Here is a 19,980-nt window from a genome sequence, read left to right as displayed (position 1 = left end):
CCCAGGAACACTCCAGTGTCTCCACGACTAGAGTCCAACTTACAAAACCCAAGGTCACTCACAAATCCCACTTTTACCTCTTGAATTAACATTACCTCATCTTGAATCAGACCTGTTGTAATCAGACAATTGGTCATTGTTGTCACTGGGTTAATTTTATTGGATTTAACCATTGATGTAAATTGTTCTGTGGAATAGAATAATCGGACTGTTCAGGATCTTTCTATTATCTGAGTTTAGACAAGATCATGAACGGTTTACATCGAGTAAATAAAGAGAAACTGTTTCCACTGACAAAAGGGTTGTTAACCAGAGGACAAGATTTAAGGTAATTTACATAAAAGCCAGAGGGGAAATGAGGATGATGAATCTTGCTCCGGAATGCACTGCCTGACAGGCTGATGGAAGCAGATTCAACACAGGGAGTTGGATAAATTTTAGAAAGGGACTAGTTTTCAGGGTTCATGGAGAAAGGGCAGGATAGTGGGACTAATTGAGTACTTCTTTCTAAGAGCCAGCACAGGCACGATGGGCCGAATGGCCTCCTGTGCAGTGAGATTCTGTGGTCAAAGATGAATAAATGTGTGTCTGTAATAAGTACAGTGATGTCAATAATGCCTGGAATTCTCTTTTCCCAGTTTCAGAGTTGTCTCCCTTTCCTTCCAATTTGATTTTAGACAGAGAACAGAAGCAAATGGCTTTCAGTACATTGAGCAGCCCCAATGTCTATTCTCAGCCAGCGTTACACAGAGGGACAAGGGGTGGATTCTGAGACCAGCGAGTCAAGGCAGCCTCTTTAAATGGGCAGTTCCCACAATGTATTCAGTGACCACACTGGGAGCTCCTGTCCTCCCCAGTCAGCTGGCTCATGCCAGTGACCCGGGTTTGATTCCCAGCTTGAGTCACTGTCTGTGCAGAGTCTGCACGTTCTCCCCATGTCTGCGTGGGTTTCTTCCGGGCACTCCAGTTTCCTCTCCTAAGTGCCGAAAGACGTGCTTGTTAGGTGAATTCGACATTCTGAATTGTCCCTCACTATACCCGAACAGGTGCCGTAGAGTGGCGATTCGGGGATTTTCACAGTAACTTAATTGCACTGATAATGTAAGCCTACTTGTGACACTAATAAAGGTTTTTATTATTAGGTGGGATGAAGTATTGAATCTCTTCCCACAGTCAGAGCAGGCAAACGGCCTCTCGTCAGTATGAACTCGCTGGTGTGTCCACAGGTTGAATGGAACATTGAATACCTTTCCCACACAGAGCAGCAGAATGGTCACACCCTGGTGTGAATGTGTCAATGCATTTCCACTGTAGATGGACAACTAAACCTCGCTGGTGTCTCCGCAGTGTGGATGACCTTCTAAACTTCTTTGTGCAGTGAGAGCAGCTAAACGGTCTCTCCCCAGTGTGAATGCACTGTGCATTTCCATCGTTTCTCCATGGTACGGGTGTTGCCTGCTTGTCTCTCCGGGTTAGACAATCAGTTGAAGGCTCACACAGGATACGTGTACGGTCCCTGCCCACTGTGAATGGTGCAGGATCTTTTTCAGGATCTTTCCACAGTCAGTGAACTGGAACACTCTCACTCGGGTGTGTGTCTCGGTGCTTTTCCAGTCACACTGATGTTGAAAACATTTTGAAGCAAAGGAACAATCAAACATTTCTCCTCCTGGATTTAAAAGCCATTGATATTCAATGAATTCAGTAATGTTGTCAGATTTTGATGTGAAGTTTGTTTTTTAAAAAAATATTTTTATTCAAGTTTTCAACATTTTAACATTTGTACAACACACAAACAAACAAACCCAAACCCCAACTCCTCTCTCCCCAACCACAAACTGCCCCCCTACTCTTTGACGGCCACCAGATCCCCAAAATATAACACAAACAAAACCCATCTCTGGTGGAACCCCTCATCTGCCCCTCTCAGAGCAAATTTCACCTTCTCTAAATACAAGAACAAGAACTCCATTAGATCCTCCAGCCACGTTGAGGCACCGGTGCAGTGGGAGGGGAGCAGGGGGGAAGGGGGGCAAGCTGGCCTCCACCTCAACAGATCCTGCCTGCGGGCAATCAACAAGGCGAAGGCTAAAACATCTGCCCACTCACCCATCTGTAGCTCCGGCAGGTCTGACACCCCAAACACGATCACGAAGGGACCCGGCTCCAAATGCTCATGCAGAACCTCAGACATGGTGCTGAAAATTGACCCCCAAAATTTCTCCAACTTTGGGCAGGACCAGGACATATGGACTTGATTGGCTGCACCCCTCCCACACCACTCACAGCTATCCTCCCACCTCCTTGAACAACCAACTCATCCTCACCTTCATTAAGTGCACCCTGTGCACAACTTTCAATTGAATCAACCCTAGCCTCGCACACGAGGTTGAGACGTTAACCCTCCACAGCACCTCACACCATAGTCCTCCCTCCAACACCATCCCAAACCCTTCCTCCCACTTGGTCTTAATCCTTTTCATGGACTCCTTGTTCTCCGCCATAATCCTACCATAGATCGCCAAAACAACCTCATTCTCCAGCTTCCCCCCCCCCCCTCCCCCCCACCTGTGATAAAGGAAATTTATGTGCTGTGTGTGATGGGAAGAAGTGTGCTCTGTGTCTGACCATCACCAAAGTTGTTTCCCTGAAATTGGCAGATGTAAACAGATGTCCTTCTGGGTTTAATATGACTGTCAGCTGTGCTCCGACAGACAAACTGTCAGTCTCTGCTTGACTCTCCTACAGCTTCCTCTCATGGTTGAGTTGGACAAGGAACACTCATCACTTGAGCTGGGAAAAGCCATTGATTGCTGAGCAATGGGTGAACATGGATTCAGATCCGCTTCCAAGATTTGTGTCATCTGCAAACTTTGAAATTGTCCCCTGCAAACACGATCTAGATTATTAATATACACCAGGAAAAGCAAGGGTCCAAATACTGACCCCTGGGGGACACCACTACAAACCTCCCTCCAGCCTGAAAAATATCCATTGACTGTTATTCTCTGCTTCCTATTATTCTGCCACTTTTTGTGTCCACCTTACCACTGTCTCTTTTATTCCATGAGCTATAATTCTTCCCACAAATCTGTTGTGTTGCATTGCATTGAATGCTCACTGAAAGTCAATGTACACTACATCAACGGCATTACCCTCATCAACCCTTTCTGTTACCTCCTTAAAAAATCCAGCAAGTCAGTTAAACACGATTTCCCCTTTAGAAATCCATACTGGTTCTTGCAAATCAGTCCATATTTTTCCATGTGGTTTTTAATTCAATCTGGAATAATTGATTCTCGAAGCTTGCCCACCAATGATGTTAAACTAACTGATCTGTAATTGCTGGGGCTATCCTTTTTGAACAAATGCATAAGATTTGTAATTCTCCAGTCCTCTGGCCCCTTCAGCAAAGACTGGGTAATTATTGCCAGCTGCCCTGTAATTTATATTCTCACTTTAACACTTCCACCTTATCAATTTTGAACCCATCTAGGAACAAAGTTTGCTAGTCTGTCTATAGCCTGGGTAGCATCTACCTCCTTGGTAAAGACAAACAGCGAGTTTAGTTTTATTTTGAATAGGGTGTCAGTTACTGTTTCGCATTCTTTAATGTTTCACATTTAAACAGGTAATGGTAAGTGGAAGAAAACTGATTCACAGTGACCCCAAAACAAGATACTGTAAATATTCAGATAAGAGCAAGTTACTGCAGATGCTGGAATCTGAAACAAAATGAGTAAAAACTCAACAATCTCAGCAGGTCTGACAGCATCTGGGGAGAAAAAGGGAGCTAATGTTTCGAGTCTGGATGGCTTTGACAAAGAGTCATCCAGACAAAATATTCGCTCCCTTTTCTCTCCACAGATGCTGTCAGACCTGCTGAGATTGTCCAACATATTCTGTTACTGTAGACATTCCCTGTCTGCCCAGCTTCATTTTGAAGTCAGCCCCTGAATTGTGTGGACATAGTTTCAGATTTCCACATTTGAGGAACAAACATTGAAATATTTGCTCCAGATCCACAGGGTTTCATCTGTTTAAAGCCACAAACAGGAAGGTCCAGTTTTCTCCTGGAGTTTGAGACAAATCAGCTTAAAATGATGTAGAGTTCCAGCCAATGTGGGAGATTCCAGCTGATCCCCGCCCCTCACGCACTCCGACTGGTTGGAGGACCAGCTGCTCCCGTTCAGTCATCCAGGTCCGTCCCCTCTTTCTATTGGTCGGGGGCTGCCGTCAGTCAACCTGGCATTGTGATGCAGAGCATGCGCAATGCGGCTGCTATTGTTCGACATCAGTGCGCAGGCGCAGGAACGGAGTTCGGAGCATGCGCAATTCCAGTGTTGGCCTCGGGAAGGGACTCATTTCTCCCGGAGAATCAGCGTCAGGCGGTGGGTGGGAGGATCCGCAAACCCTTCAGAATCATTGTCAGCTCCCTGGTTTGCAGCTGCCGGGACCGGCCCAGGTTAACCATCCTACTTCAGGGACTGGAGGATGGTTCACACCAGAGGAGGGGGACAGTAAATAAGAGCTGACACTTTGGACTCAAATCAACGAGGATTCTGGGGCGTCATTCTCCGACCCCCCGCCGGGTGGGAGAATGGCCGTTGGCCGCCGTGAATCCCGCCCCCGCCCCCGCCGAAGTCTCCGAAGGGAGAAAAGTCGGCGGGGCGTTAATGGCGCCGCTGCCGCGGAGAATGTCACGGGTCTGCGCAAGGCAGCCGATTTTCGGCCTGCCGATATTCTCCCTTCCGGATGGGCCGAAGTCCCGTCGACGTGATGACCGTTCACGTCGACGTCAATCAAACCTCCTTTTCATCGGCGTGACCCGGTGCTCCAGGCTCACGCCGACCAGCGAGGAGGTGAGTGACGGCCTGGGGGGTTGGCTCTGGGCAGGAAATGGCGTGGCCGCAGACTGATTGCCTGAGGAGAGGTGTGTCTCGGCTTGTGTGTGTGTGCGGCGGGGGGGGGGTTAGAGTAGGCTGGGCTCCGGGGGAGTGCCGGGAGGGGGTCCGTGCCGGGGTGGAGGTTGGGGGTTGGGGAGGGGGTCCGTGCCGGGGTGGAGGTTGGGGGTTGGGGAGGGGGTCCGTGCCGGGGTGGAGGTTGGGGGGGGTCCGTGCCGGGGTGGAGGTTGGGGAGGGGGTCCATGCCGGGGTGGAGGTTGGGGAGGGGGTCCGTGCCGGGGTGGAGGTTGGGGGTTGTGGAGGGGGTCCGTGCCGGGGTGGAGGTTGGGGGGGGGGGTCGGTGCCGGGGTGGAGGTTGGGGGTTGGGGAGGGGTTCCGTGCCGGGGTGGAGGTTGGGGGGGGGTCCGTGCTGTGGTGGAGGTTGGGGGTTGGGGAGGGGGTCCGTGCCGGGGTGGAGGTTGGGGGTTGGGGAGGGGGTCCGTGCCGGGGTGGAGGTTGGGGAGGGGGTCCGTGCCGGGGTGGAGGTTGGGGGTTGGGGAGGGGGTCCGTGCCGGGGTGGAGGTTGGGGGGGGGGTCCGTGCCGGGGTGGAGGTTGGGGAGGGGGTCCGTGCCGGGGTGGAGGTTGGGGAGGGGGTCCGTGCCGGGGTGGAGGTTGGGGGTTGTGGAGGGGGTCCGTGCCGGGGTGGAGGTTGGGGGTTGGGGAGGGGGTCCGTGCCGGGGTGGAGGTTGGGGGTTGGGGAGGGGGTCCGTGCCGGGGTGGAGGTTGGGGGTTGGGGAGGGGGTCCGTGCCGGGGTGGAGGTTGGGGGGGGGTCCGTGCCGGGGTGGAGGTTGGGGAGGGGGTCCGTGCCGGGGTGGAGGTTGGGGAGGGGGTCCGTGCCGGGGTGGAGGTTGGGGGTTGTGGAGGGGGTCCGTGCCGGGGTGGAGGTTGGGGGGGGGGTCCGTGCCGGGGTGGAGGTTGGGGGTTGGGGAGGGGTTCCGTGCCGGGGTGGAGGTTGGGGGGGGGTCCGTGCTGGGGTGGAGGTTGGGGGTTGGGGAGGGGGTCCGTGCCGGGGTGGAGGTTGGGGGTTGGGGAGGGGGTCCGTGCCGGGGTGGAGGTTGGGGGTTGGGGAGGGGGTCCGTGCCGGGGTGGAGGTTGGGGGGGGCGGGTCCGTGCCGGGGTGGAGGTTGGGGGTTGGGGAGGGGTTCCGTGCCGGGGTGGAGGTTGGGGGGGGGTCCGTGCTGGGGTGGAGGTTGGGGGTTGGGGAGGGGGTCCGTGCCGGGGTTGGGGAGGGGGTCCGTGCCGGGGTGGAGGTTGGGGGGGGGGTCCGTGCCGGGGTGGAGGTTGGGGAGGGGGTCCGTGCCGGGGTGGAGGTTGGGGAGGGGGTCCGTGCCGGGGTGGAGGTTGGGGGTTGTGGAGGGGGTCCGTGCCGGGGTGGAGGTTGGGGGGGGGTCCGTGCCGGGGTGGAGGTTGGGGAGGGGGTCCGTGCCGGGGTGGAGGTTGGGGAGGGCGTCCGTGCCGGGGTGGAGGTTGGGGGGGGGGGTCCGTGCTGGGTGGAGGTTGGGGGTTGGGGAGGGGTTCCGTGCCGGGGTGGAGGTTGGGGGGGGGTCCGTGCTGGGGTGGAGGTTGGGGGTTGGGGAGGGGGTCCGTGCCGGGGTGGAGGTTGGGGGGGGGGGTCCGTGCCGGGGTGGAGGTTGGGGAGGGGGTCCGTGCCGGGGTGGAGGTTGGGGAGGGGGTCCGTGCCGGGGTGGAGGTTGGGGGGGGGTCCGTGCCGGGGTGGAGGTTGGGGGTTGGGGAGGGGTTCCGTGCCGGGGTGGAGGTTGGGGGGGGGTCCGTGCTGGGGTGGAGGTTGGGGGTTGGGGAGGGGGTCCATGCCGGGGTGGAGGTTGGGGAGGGGGTCCGTGCCGGGGTGGGTGATGGGAGGGCAAATGAGTTGGTCCACCTGGCCAGGTGCCAGCCTCCAACAGTTGGACCCATGCGGTCCATGCCACCTGGCTGGGGGGAGGAGGGGATATGGGCAATGATGACATGTCGTCGTTCCCCTCCCCCCCACCAGGTCGTCATGTTTTCAGATCATCCAGCGATGTTGGCCGCCATGGTGGCAGCCGCTCATGTCTATGTTGCCCTGGATGAGGAGGAGGAGGAGGAGGAGGAGGAGCGTGCCAGAGAGGCGGCGCAGGCTGCCGCAGAGGGGCAGGCGGCAGCCGCCCAGGCTGGAGGGACACCTGACCGACAGGACGAGGAGGGGGAGGAGGACGTCGCGGCCCCACGGCAACGGAGGCACCCGAGGGCGCCCCGTGTGTACCGGCCCCGGCAGTCATACCAGGACCTCACGGACCGGGAATGCAGGAGGAGACTCCGGATGAGCCGGGAAACCGTGGCACACATCTGCCACCTGCTGGCACACCTGTCACCGCGTGGCACTGGCGGGGGACACCCTCTCCCCGTGTCCGTCAAGGTTACGGTGGCCCTGAACTTTTATGCAACGGGGTCATTCCAGGCACCGAGTGGGGACCTGTCCGGCATATCGCAGACATCGGTGCATCGGTGCATCCGGGCAGTGACAGATGCCCTTTATGCCATGGCGCACCGCTACATCCGCTTCCCCGTGGACCGGGCCAGCCAAGATGCCCGGGCCGTGGGCTTCTCTGCCATTGCCGGGTTCCCCATGGTCCAGGGCGCGATCGATGGGATGCACGTCGCCGTGCGGCCACCTGCAGATAACAGGGCCGTGTTCACTAATAGGAAGGGGACCTATTCGATGAACGTACAGGTGGTCTGCGACCACCGCATGATGATCCTGCACGTCTGCGCCCGTTACCCAGGCAGTGTACACGACTCATTCGTGTTGTCGCGGTCATCCATCCCTGGCATGTACGAGGGACGCCATCCCCGGCTGAGGGGCTGGTTGCTGGGCGACAGGGGCTACCCATTGCGATCGTGGCTGATGACGCCTATACGGAGGCCACGCAATGAGGCGGAGAACCGCTACAATGATGCCCATGTAGCGACAAGGGGAGTGATCGAGAGGTGCTTTGGCGTGCTGAAGATGCGTTTCAGGTGCCTGGACCTCTCTGGGGGCGCCCTCCAGTATCGGTCAGATAGGGTCGGCCGCATCATTGTGGTGTGCTGCGTCCTGCACAACATAGCCCAGCAGAGGGGCGATGTGCCGCAGGCAGAGGAGGGCGGAGTGGAGGAGCAGCAGGAAGAGGCCCAGTCCTCCCCAGATGAGGGGGATGGGGGCAATGGTCAGGGCAGACGGGGTAGACACAGACGGGTGGCTGTCCACCGTTACCGGCTGGCCCAGCGGGCACGGGACAGACTGATAGACGCCCGCTTCACTGACTAGATGGGCGTGGGAATCGGGTAGTATGGCCACAGACCGCACACCATGACAACAGCCGACCACCCACACCCCCCACCCATCCATCCACCCAGCACCATCACCCCCCTCCCCAACCCCACACACCCCACCCGCATGCACACCACCCCCCCACTCCCAATTGCCGATCCACCGGCGGCACAACGGGCCGGGCTCACCCAGTTGCGGGTGGACGCGTGTCTATCGCAGGCCATGGAGAATGATGACAACCCGCCTCCGATGAGCTCCTGGCTCTACATCGTTGGACTATGTCTGACCCATGGCCACAGTACCACCATCCACCCGGACCATCCCTGCATGCGGCTGTGACACTGCAGCGCACGGTCCCATCCTCTGCCCGGGGGATGTTGATGGCGGCCCAGGGGGAAGGGGGCAGACTCACCTGGGGCTGAGGTAAGACCACCCCTCACACACACACTTGCGCTCAACGTACATGACACCCCCGCACACTTTGGACAGAGCACAAAGGCAGCTTCGGTAGGTGTAACATTGACTTTAATAACCAAAGGAGTTCATGCACGTGCCCTAGCGCCTAAAACTCATCTGTGCCCTGCACCCGTGCCAACTTACTCAGTGTCTAATTGTTTGGCCTTACGGGCCCTTTGACTACGTCTACGTGGTTCCCCAGACGGTACAGCAGAACTGGAGGTGGACTCCTGTGATTCCTGCCCTCTGACACTGGATCCCTTTGGCGGCCGTTTCCTGGGGCGTCCTGGCCTAGATGGGCCAGGCTGCGGCCCGGGCGACTGGGATGGCGAGCTGCCAGCCTGTCCTGCCCGTTGCCCACCCGATGCACCTGGGACGGAAGGGGGGGAGTCCGAGGTGTCGCGGTGTACCGGGACCTCCCCTACAGAGGGAGCCGGGACGGACCACACCACCTCCTCCTCCCTCGGGGTGCCCGATGGCCCCCAGGCCTCTACATGGGTGGGGGATGCGAACGGACTGGCCATCCGACGCGCCCCCGACATCTGGCGCTGCCAGTCCTGGAGGCCCGTGCTGGTATCGACAGGGGTCTGCAGGTTTGCAGCCATGGAGCCCACGGGGTTGTCGAACCCTGTCTGCGACAGTGCGACGCCAGCTCGCACATGGCCACTGGCGCCGATGCCCTCAGCGATGGCCTGCTGAGACTGGGCCATGGCCTGCAGAGACTGGGCCATGGCCTGCAGAGACTGGGCTATGGCCTGCTGAGACTGGGCCATGGCCTGCTGAGACTGGGCTATGGCGTTGAGCGCCTCTGCCATCTGGCGCTGGCACTGGCTCATGGCCTCCTGTGAGAGGGCAGCCATTTCCTGGGCCACAGACGCCACCTGCACGGAAGGCCCCAGGCCTCGCAAACCGTTCCCCATGTCTGACACCGTCACACCCATTGCCTCCACCGCGGACGCCACCCGTGCGGTGTCAGCCTGGGTGGCACGCATGACCGGGACCACTCCCAGCTCCTGGACGCGGGTGGACTCCTCCACCTGCGACCGCAGCCGCCGCAAGCCACCCGTCACCCTATTCGCTCGTCTCCGTGTCGGTGGTTGCATCGGATCTATGTGTGGGTGTGGTAACTGCAGGAACCCGGGATCCATCTGGGCGGCAGATGTTCGCTTGGCCTGGGCTGCCCTCCGACCGCCCGGTCCCTCTGCTGCTCCTACCTCCACCTGCTGTACCGGGACGGCTGTGTTGTGCGCACCAGTGAGTGTACCAGACGCCTCATCACTAAAGTGCCCAACCGTGGTGAGTGTTTCTGCGATGGTGGAGGGTGTTGGTGACAGCAGTGGCGTTGTGTCGTGCTCTTCGTCCCACTCTGAGTCCATGGCACTTTGGGGTGGGGGTTCGTCTCCACCCATCCACTCTGAGTCACTGTCCGGTATTTCGTCTTCCCGGGTAGGGGTGTCCTGGGTAGTGCTGTCCCGGGTAGTGCTGTCCCGGGTAGTGCTGTCCCGGGTAGGGGTGTCCTGGGTAGTGGTGTCCCGGGTAGGGGTGTCCTGGATAGTGGTGTCCTGGGTAGTGGTGTCCTGGCTCGTATGTGACGGGGGCCTGTGGCTGCCCCCCTCATCGCTGGGTGGTCGCTCCCGCACGTGACGGGGGTGTCGTCTCCCTGTTGCTCCAGGTCTCTCCGTCTCCCGTGGTCTCCGAGGGGCATCCTGCGGGCGCCGCATGCTGGAGGGTTCGGGTCTCTCCGTCTCCCGTGGTCTCCGAGGGGCATCCTGCGGGCGTCGCATGCTGGAGGGTGCGGGTCTCTCCGTCTCCTGTGGTCTCCGAGGGGCATCCTGCGGGCGTCGCATGCTGGAGGGTCCGGGTCTCTCCGTCTCCCGTGGTCTCCGAGGGGCATCCTGCGGGCGTCGCATGCTGGAGGGTGCGGGTCTCTCCGTCTCCCGTGGTCTCGGAGGGGCATCCTGCGGGCGTCGCATGCTGGAGGGTGCGGGTCTCTCCGTCTCCCGTGGTCTCCGAGGGGCATCCTGCGGGCGGTCTGCATCTGCGGGGATGGGTGCCTGGACGTTTGGTCCTGCGATACACAATGAAGCATGCATGGTTAGACATCAGGCAGTGATCAGGTGATACGGGAGAGGGGGATATAGGGGAGGGGGGATATGGGGACGGGCTGTTGGTGGCTCACTTGCTCGTGGGGCCCCGACCTCTGCATCAGCAACCTCCCGGTCCTCAGGTCCGCCAGCCAGTTCCAGGGCCCTTTCCTCGTGTACGGTCAGTGGCCTCTCATCAGCGGGCCCTCCTCCAGTCCTCACATGCTCCCTATTGTTGTGTGCGCGCTTCTCCTGGGGGGGGGGGGTGATGGCAGGGGTAAAAGGCAACAGTGTTAGGCAGGTATATGAATGCACGCCATCGGTTGCGCGTGCATTGCAGAGGTTAAGGTTAGGGCTGGATTCACTTGGGGATATGGGGGATATGGGGAGGGGGGAATATGGGGGATATGGTGGATGGGGGAGGGGGGGATATGGGGAATATGGGGGAGGGGGGATATGGGGGAGGGGGGATATGGGGGAGGGGGGATATGGGGGAGGGGGGATATGGGGGGGGGATATGGGGAATATGGGGGAGGGGGGATATGGGGGAGGGGGGATATGGGGGAGGGGGGATATGGGGGAGGGGGATATGGGGGATATGGGGGAGGGGGGGATATGGGGGAGGGGGGGATATGGGGGAGGGGGGGATATGGGGGATATGGGGGAGGGGGGATATGGGGGATATGGGGAGGGGGGATATGGGGGAGGGGGGAATATGGGGGATATGGGGGAGGGGGGATATGGGGAGGGGGGATATGGGGGAGGGGGGATATGGGGGAGGGGGGATATGGGGGAGGGGGGATATGGGGGAGGGGGGAATATGGGGGATATGGGGGAGGGGGGATATGGGGGAGGGGGGATATGGGGGAGGGGGGATATGGGGGATATGGGGGAGGGGGGGATATGGGGGATATGGGGGAGGGGGGGATATGGGGGAGGGGGGATATGGGGGAGGGGGGAATATGGGGGATATGGGGGAGGGGGGATATGGGGGAGGGGGGGATATGGGGGAGGGGGGGATATGGGGGAGGGGGGATATGGGGGATATGGGGGAGGGGGGGATATGGGGGAGGTGGGGATATGGGGGAGGGGGGATATGGGGGACGCTCACCCTGCCTGCTCTGACGAGGTCGTTCACCTTCTTGTGGCACTGGGTGCCTGTCCGTGGTGTTAGGGCCACAGCGGTGACGGCCTCTGCCACCTCCCTCCACAGACGCCGGCTGTGGCGTGGGGCAACTCTGCGGCCGTGCCCGGGATACAGGGCGTCCCTCCTCTGCTCCACCGCATCCAGGAGCGCCTCCACATCGCGTGACTCGAACCTCGGGGCTGAGCGACGGCCAGCCATCAAGTCGGGTGTTGCGGTCGGCTGTTCCGGTCGGGTGGGGGGGAGCTGCGCGGCCTTATGAGCCATCACGCCGTGCAGCGCGTATGACGCTGCACGGCGTGAACCACTGCGCAAGCGCGGATCCCGTTACGTCGCTGCTAGCCCATTTCGGGCCGCAGACTATCGGCCCATTTTTATGACGTGACGCAAGTGGGATTTGCGCCGTTTTTTGCGCCGATCGGCGGAGTTTCCGCCGATAACGGAGAATTTCGCCCCTGATCTCTGCAAGAGAGTGTATGGGAGTAGGATTTACTGTTTTGCAGGTACAAATAAAGAAAATATGTTGTGTAGAAAATAGAATTGTATGTTCAAGATTTCTCTTTTTTAAACTTATTTTAAACTTATTTTCCAGGGCACTAGATTGGGTGGATTTACAGACAGGAAGCTCAAACCGAACATCACAGCATGATCTGACAGAGTCACTGAGTCGCCACGGCCAGAATATCATTAGTCATTGAATTTGGAAGGAGAAATGTTTGTGTGTTCTGCCTGTGTGACACCATTTCAGACATCATTGTGACTGGAAAAGCATCAGGCCACACACTGGAATGAGAGTGTTCCAGTACATTGACTGTACAAAGAGCTTTAACCAGTGAAACAGCCTGTTAAAAAAAAAATCACATGATTCGCAGCAGGGAGAAACCATACAGGTGTTCTGTGTGCGTGGACAAAGCTTCAACGGACTGTCCAAGCTGGAGAGATATGAGGAAACTGGCACCATGGAGAAACCGTGGAAATGTGAGGACTGTGGTGAAGGATTCAATTCTTCACCCCGGCTGGAAATCCATCGACGCGTTCACACTGGGGAAAGGCCGTTCAGCTGTTCTGTGTGTGAGAGGAGATTCACTCATTCATCTGCCCTTCGCTTACACCAGCGAGTTCACGCTGAGAAGAAACCATTCAGCTGCACAACCTGTGAAGAGAAATTCAAGTCTTTATCCATCCTCACTGAACACCAGCGAATTCACACGGGTCAGAAACCATTCATTTGCTTTGTGTGTGGGAAGGGATTCACTCAGGTATTCACCCTCCAGACACACCACCAAATGCACACAAACGAGGAACCATTCAGGTGCATCACCTGTGGAGAGACTTTCAGTCAGTCAACTGACCTCAGTGAGCACCAACACACTCACACTGGGGAGAAGCCGTTCACCTGCTCCGTGTGTGGGATGGGATTTCCTTGGGCATCCCAATTGCTGACACATCAGTGGGATCACACCGGGGGGGAGACGGTTCTCTTGCTCCTTGTGTGGAGCGGGATTCACTCAGTCACAACACCTGCTGAGACACCAGCGAGTTCACAAATGACTGCAGGGATTGGAATCTGCTGTTTTGCTGCTGCTAATCGCATCCAGGATTGATAGTCTGACAATATCTGGTTTGATTCTGCTGATGTTAACAATCTCTATAACTGGCTGCAGTTTAATATTCTGAAAATGTCACTGATTTTTGGGGCTGCAATGTCCCTTTTTAAAAGCCCCATCTGTGATATTTCTCCTTAATTCAAGAACTCTCAACAGGAACACATTCACAGTAAAATTATCATAGATTGTCATAGAATTTACAGTGCAGAAGGAGGCCAACCGGTCCATCGAGTTCACACCGGCTCTTGGAAAGAGCACCCTACCCAAGGTCAACACCTCTGCCCCATCCCCATAACCCAGTAACCCCACCCAACACTAAGGGCAATTTTGGACACTAAGGGCAATTTATCATGGCCAATCCACCTAACCTGCACATCTTTGGACTGTGGGAGGAAACCGGAGCACCCGGAGGAAACCCACGCACACACGGGGAGGATGTGCAAACTCCGCACAGACAGTGACCCAAGCCGGAATCGAACCTGGGACCCTGGAGCTGTGAAGCAATTGTGCTATCCACAATGCTACCGTGCTGCCCACGTTAAGAACTTGTACTTCAATCCTAACTTGGTCTTTGATGCAAATCAGTGTCTAAAAGGTTCCACTGATTGACATCTCCAATTACAAACTGCAGATTAATCCTTGCTGACAATTCTTACTGACTTCTTCAGTGTTCTGTCCATTATGATATTAAATTGTGAAGGAAGCGAAACAAACAGTGAAATATTATACAGGTACTGTAAAAACGTACATAGAAATCTTAACATCAACATGTATACTGATGAAGTTTGGAAGTCGCTGAGTTGAATCATTTCTGACACAGCAGCAGCAACATTTGGTAAAGGTGGAACCCACAACAAAGACTGGTTCAGACTCACTCAGCCGAGATGACATCTGTCATTGAAGCAAAAAGCAAAGTCGACCTGATGTGCAGCATAAACCCAACAGCTAGAACATTGCATTACTTGAACGTAGCCAAGACAGTTGTGTAAATATCAGGGAGATCCTGTGCAAATAAACATTGGACCAGCCTCTGTCAATAATTCCAAGCTGCCTGTGACAATGGAAATCTACGACTGATGGGGTCAAGAGGGATCTTTGTCCGACCATCACTAAAGTTGTGCGACTGAAATTGGCAGCTGGTGAAGTTCTTACCAACAGAAGTAAACAGATGTCCTGCTGGGTTGATCACGACTGTGAGCTGGACATCTCCCAGACTCTGATTGTCTCTATTGCAGCTTCCATGGTTGAGTTGGAGAAGGAACCCTCACCACTTGAGCTGGAAGAGGCCATTGATTGCTGAGCAAGCAGAAAGGCACCCGGCAAGGATGGAATTCCAGCTGATCTGCTCACACACGGAAAGTCCCTTCGGCTGTCACACCTTCATGACCTCCGACGTCTCTGATGGGTGACAGGAACCATTCCATACGTGTGATGTAAAATCATCACAACATATAAAATCAGCAGTGACAGAGGAGATTCCAACAACTACAGGGACATCTCACTCCTTAGCATCACTGGGAGGTCCTTCACTAGGGTCATGTCTAAAAGATCCATCTACTTGCAGACTGATATATCCAGAAGTATGTGGTGAACCACTGTAATAGGAGATGTAAGGTAGGACCTGCACTACAGGTTCGCCGGTAGCTCCTGCCGGCTGGCTCCGCCCACGGAGAACTGTATAAATATGCATGACCTCCAGTGCCCTGCCATTTCGCCAGCTGCAGCAGGAGGCCACGCATCTGACTGTAATAAAGCCACAGTTCTACCCAACTTTAGTCTTTGTGCAATTGATCATGCATCAATTTATTACGGTCAGATTTTCCACAGAATGGATATCAGAATTAAGCCCGATCGCCTGCAGCTAGATCCGCACTCGCCCGATGCCAGAAAAGACTTTACTCACTGGCTAGCATGTTTTGAGGCCTACATCAAGGCTGCGGACCCCGAGCCAACGGAGGCTCAGAAGATAAACGTCCTGTACTCCAGACTGAGCTCCAGCGTGTTCCCGTTGATCCAAGACGCCACGAATTACACAAAAGCAATGGAACTCCTTAAGGAACACTACGCGCAGAAGGCGAACACGCTCTTCGCCAGGCATGTACTCGCCACCCGCTCGCAACTACATGGTGAGTCCATCAAAGACTTCTGGCGGGCCCTAAATCCACACGTCCGGGACTGTGACTGTCAGGCCGTTACGACCGCCGAACACGCAAATCTCCTCATGCATGATGCCTTCGTGACGGGGATTGCGCGGACCGCATCCGAGAACAATTACTGGAAGGGGCCACGCTCGAACTGGCGGAGACGAAAACCTTGGCGCTCTCCATGACGGTCGCATCCCGTAACGTATAATTGTACCCCTCCCGCCGCGCTGCCCACCCTTCTACTCTTTCCTACCCCTCCTGGACCCCGCTGATGACCTCCTCAGCTGGGGCCCTGCCTTCCCAATTCGCCGCACGCCGATCCGCGCACCCCGGGGGTCCCCGCTGCTACTTCTGCGGTCAGCAGAAGCACCCCCACCAACACTGCCCGGCCCGCACTGCAGTTTGTAAAGCCTGCAGTAAAAAGGGCCACTTAGCGGCTGGGAGCCAGGCCCGCGCAGTCGTTGCGATCGCGCCCGCTGTTGCCCCCTACCCCACGCCAGACGCACAATGGGAGCCACAATCTTCTCCTCCCGGGTCCATGTGCGACCAATGGGCGCCGCCATCTTGTCCCCCTTCGTCCATGTGCGCCCTGTGGGTGCCGCCATCTTGTCCCGATCCCTCGATGTGCGCACCATGGGCGCCGCCATCTTGTCCCGACCCCGCAATGTGCGCACCAGTGGCGCCGCCATCTTGTCCCCCACAGGGTCTCCAGACATCCCTCGTGCATCAAAGCACAGTGCGCTTTCTCTGCTGACAGGTCTGCAGTGAACATGATCTTCTCCACATACCAGCTACAAGAGAAGTGAACAATTGGTATTTAATCTAAAATGTCTATGCTGAGAAAAGTGAAACGTTATCATTACTGAGTGAAAGTGAACCTTTCAGTGTGAATCACAATTTAATTGTACAATTGGAAAAGGCACCAAAATGTTTGATTCCCTCAAGACAAACTTCAGCCTTACATAGAAACATATAAAATAGAAGCAGGAGGAGGCCATTCGGCCCTTCGAGCTTGCACCATCATTCATTATGATCATGGCTGATCACCCAACTCAGTAACCTGTTCCCCACTTTCCCTCCACATCCTTTGATCCCTTTTGCCCGAAGAGCTGTATCTAACTGCTTCTTGAAAGCAGACAATGTTTTGTCCTCAACTCTTTCTGTGGTAGTGAATTCCCCAGGCTGACCACTCTCTGTGTGAAGAAATTTCTCCTCGTCTCTGTCCTAAAAGGTCTACCCATATCCTTCGACTATCACACATGGTGCTGGACTCCCCCACCATCGGGAATATCCTTCCCACATTTACCCAGTCTAGTCCTGTCAGAAGTTTATAGGTTTCCATAAGATCCCTCTCATTCTTCTGAACTCCAGCGAACATAATCCTAACTGGCTGAATCTCTCCTCATACGTCAGTCCCACCATCCCAGGAATCAGTCTGGTAAACCTTCGCTGCACTCCCTCTATAGCAAGAACATCCTTCCTCAGATAAGGAGACCAAAGCTGCAGACAATATCCCAGGTGCGGCCTCACCAAGGCCCGGTAAAATTGCAACAAGACATCCCTCATCTAAATCATGAATATATATTGTGAATAGCTGAGGTCCTAGTACCGATCCATTCGGAAAAATACTTGTTTATTCCTACTCGTTTATTCCTACTCTTTATTTCCTGCCTGCCAACCAATTTTCTATCCATCTCAATACACTATCCCCAAACCCATGCGTTTCAACTTCACATGCTAATCTCTGATGTGGAACTTTGTTGAAAGCCTTCTGAAAGTCCAAATAAACCACATCCACTGGCTTCCCCTCATCGACTACTAGTTACATCCTTGAAGAATTCCAATAGATTTGTCAAGCATGATTTCCCTTTCATAAATCCATGTTGATTCTGTCCAATTCTGCCACTGTTTTCTAAGTACTTCGCTTTTAAACCTTTGATCATGGACTTTAGAATTTTCCCCACTGCCGTCATCACGTTGATTGGTCTATAATTCCGTTTACTTTCTACCACCCTTTTTAAAGAGTGGGGTTACATTAGCCACCCTCTAATCTGTAGGAACTGTTCCAGAATCTGTACAATCTTGGAAGATGACCACCAATGCATCCACTATTTCTTGAGTCACTTCCTTAAGTAGTCTGGTATGTAGATTATCAGGCCCCGGAGATTTATCGACCTTCAATCTCATCAATTTCCCCAACGCCATTTCTCTACTCTTATTTCCTTAAGTTCCTCCCCTCTCTGAACCCTGCATTCCCCAACATTTCTGGTATGTTATTTGTGTCGTCCTTTGAGAAGACAGAAGCAAAGTATGTATTGAGTTGCTCAGCCATTTGTCTTCACCAATCTCTTTCTCTTCGCGTATCTATAGAAACTTTTGCAGTCAGTTTTTTATGTTCCACGCCAGCTTACTCTCGTACGCTATTTTCCCCTTCCTAATCAATCTCTTGGTCCTCCTTTGCTGAATTCTAACCTGCTCCCAATCCTCAGGTTTGTTGTTTCTCCTGGCCAATTTGTGGGCTTATTCCTTGGATCTTGAAGTAATATTTCAGAACTCACAAACTGTGGGAGGCTCCACCCTCTTTAAGAAGGTTGAAGCTGACCGATAAAAGCTAATGTTCTTGCTTTATTTTTCTTCAGGTTTATTCCTGTGATTTGGAAAGGTGCCTCAAGGAGAATGGGGGAAAAAAGTTACAATTGGGCAAAGCTGAAACCCCCTTCCCAAAAGAATTGGAAAACAAAGTTTCAAATGGTGTTTGGTTCATCTTTGATCTGAAAAGGAAAGTCACCTAAAGTCAGCACAATTGGGCACAGTTAGAAATGTTTGCTCCAATCCCTTTGCAAACAAACAGAGAAGTTAACCCATTCCACTGACAGCATGGTGACAATTTGCCTTTTGGCTTTATCCCATTTCTTGTCTTTCAAAACAGGGTGTTTGAGAACGGGAGATATGGGAGTTACCTCCTAACTGATTTCAAATACTTGTGTCTCTGATATACAAAGACAGGAAGATTTGTAAGAAATAAATGATAAAATATGAAGCATTTATTGAATATTACAGGAATAGCTCACTGCCTTTCTCGCCTGTGACGAAATCTTCCACAGCAGTTTGCTGGGTGACAAACACAGGGCAGGCCTGTTCTTTCTGCCCAGGACTGGTCTCTAACACAGGCTCTTAAATTGACATTTCTAACCCTGATATGATTGGATCTCAGGATCCATCCGCAAACCATTTGTCTGTGTAAAGGCTAAAACAGGAAGAGATTTCTAAAAAGATCCATACTGGCTTCACCCAACACCCACACTGGCTCACAGCAGTGAACCATCCAGAGGAGACTGCAGCCACTAGTAATGGAGACCAGTACTCATTCTGCATCATCCGTCTGTCCTCTGGGACTGGGAAATCATTCTCAGGCTGTATGATGTTTTGTGTGTCCATTATGCATCATTTTTAAACTGTTGTTTCTTAATAAACCAGCGTAAAATCGCACATTAGCTTGGTCCCATTTTTGGGGTTATCTGTGACTCTTGGATCAAGTATCTCACCGATCACTGCATGCTGTTCTGGTCACGATATTATAAAATGATACCAAGGCACTGAAGAGGGTGCAAAGAAGATTTATAATTGTGAAAACAGAAATGTGTAGGTACATATAAAATATCAGGAAAGGATTGACAGGCTGGGTCTCCTCTGTCCTTAGAAATGAAGGCGGAGGGGATAACCTAATAGAAATGTTTAAAATAATGGAAGGTTTTGTGAGAGAGGATATGGAGAGAATGTGGAGAAGAGCATAACTAGAGAACATCAATACTTTATACACATGATATGGAGACACCAATCCATATCTACACGTGTTCCAGATTTTAATGTAATTGTCCAATACAGAAAACACAGTATTTTGTGTCTGTGTGGGTCTCACCCTCAAACCCAAGGAAGTAATAAGGTATGAGAATTGAAATAATATAGAGTTAGAAAGGAGAAAAGTCCAAAAAATGGAGCAGTCTGCGACAGGACACAAATTAGTTGCCTCTTATCCTGGAGAAATTAAGGACCCAACAAAGTGTGCGTCTGAAACATTAATTTATTTGACAAATATCAAAATATTAAACTCCAACTGGTATCAGGGATTATTATCAACAGAAACAAACTCCAGCTGTCAGAATGAACATGGTTCAGTCCTGGATGTGATTAACAGCAGCAATAACAGCAGAATCCAACCCCTGCAGTCACTCGTGAAGTCTCTGGTGTCTCAGCATGTGGGATGACCAAGTGAATCTCTTCCCACGCACACAGCAGATGAACGGCCTCTCC

At 54.2% G+C, this 19,980-nt stretch overlaps 1 long non-coding RNA gene across 1 annotated transcript; it reads left to right on the top strand.

Moving 5' to 3' along the window:
• Positions 1 to 12,373: 12,373 nt before the first annotated feature.
• LOC140419935 (uncharacterized) lies at positions 12,374 to 19,158 on the top strand. Its single transcript, XR_011946100.1, has 2 exons — positions 12,374 to 12,421; positions 12,511 to 19,158. It is a non-coding gene; the product is annotated as an uncharacterized lncRNA (long non-coding RNA).
• Positions 19,159 to 19,980: the final 822 nt, after the last annotated feature.

This window comes from Scyliorhinus torazame, chromosome 5 (assembly GCF_047496885.1).
Source record: "Scyliorhinus torazame isolate Kashiwa2021f chromosome 5, sScyTor2.1, whole genome shotgun sequence".
Lineage (NCBI taxonomy): Eukaryota > Metazoa > Chordata > Chondrichthyes > Carcharhiniformes > Scyliorhinidae > Scyliorhinus > Scyliorhinus torazame.
The sequence above is the reverse complement of the archived record's forward strand: the minus strand, read 5'-3'. Positions and strand labels throughout refer to the sequence as shown.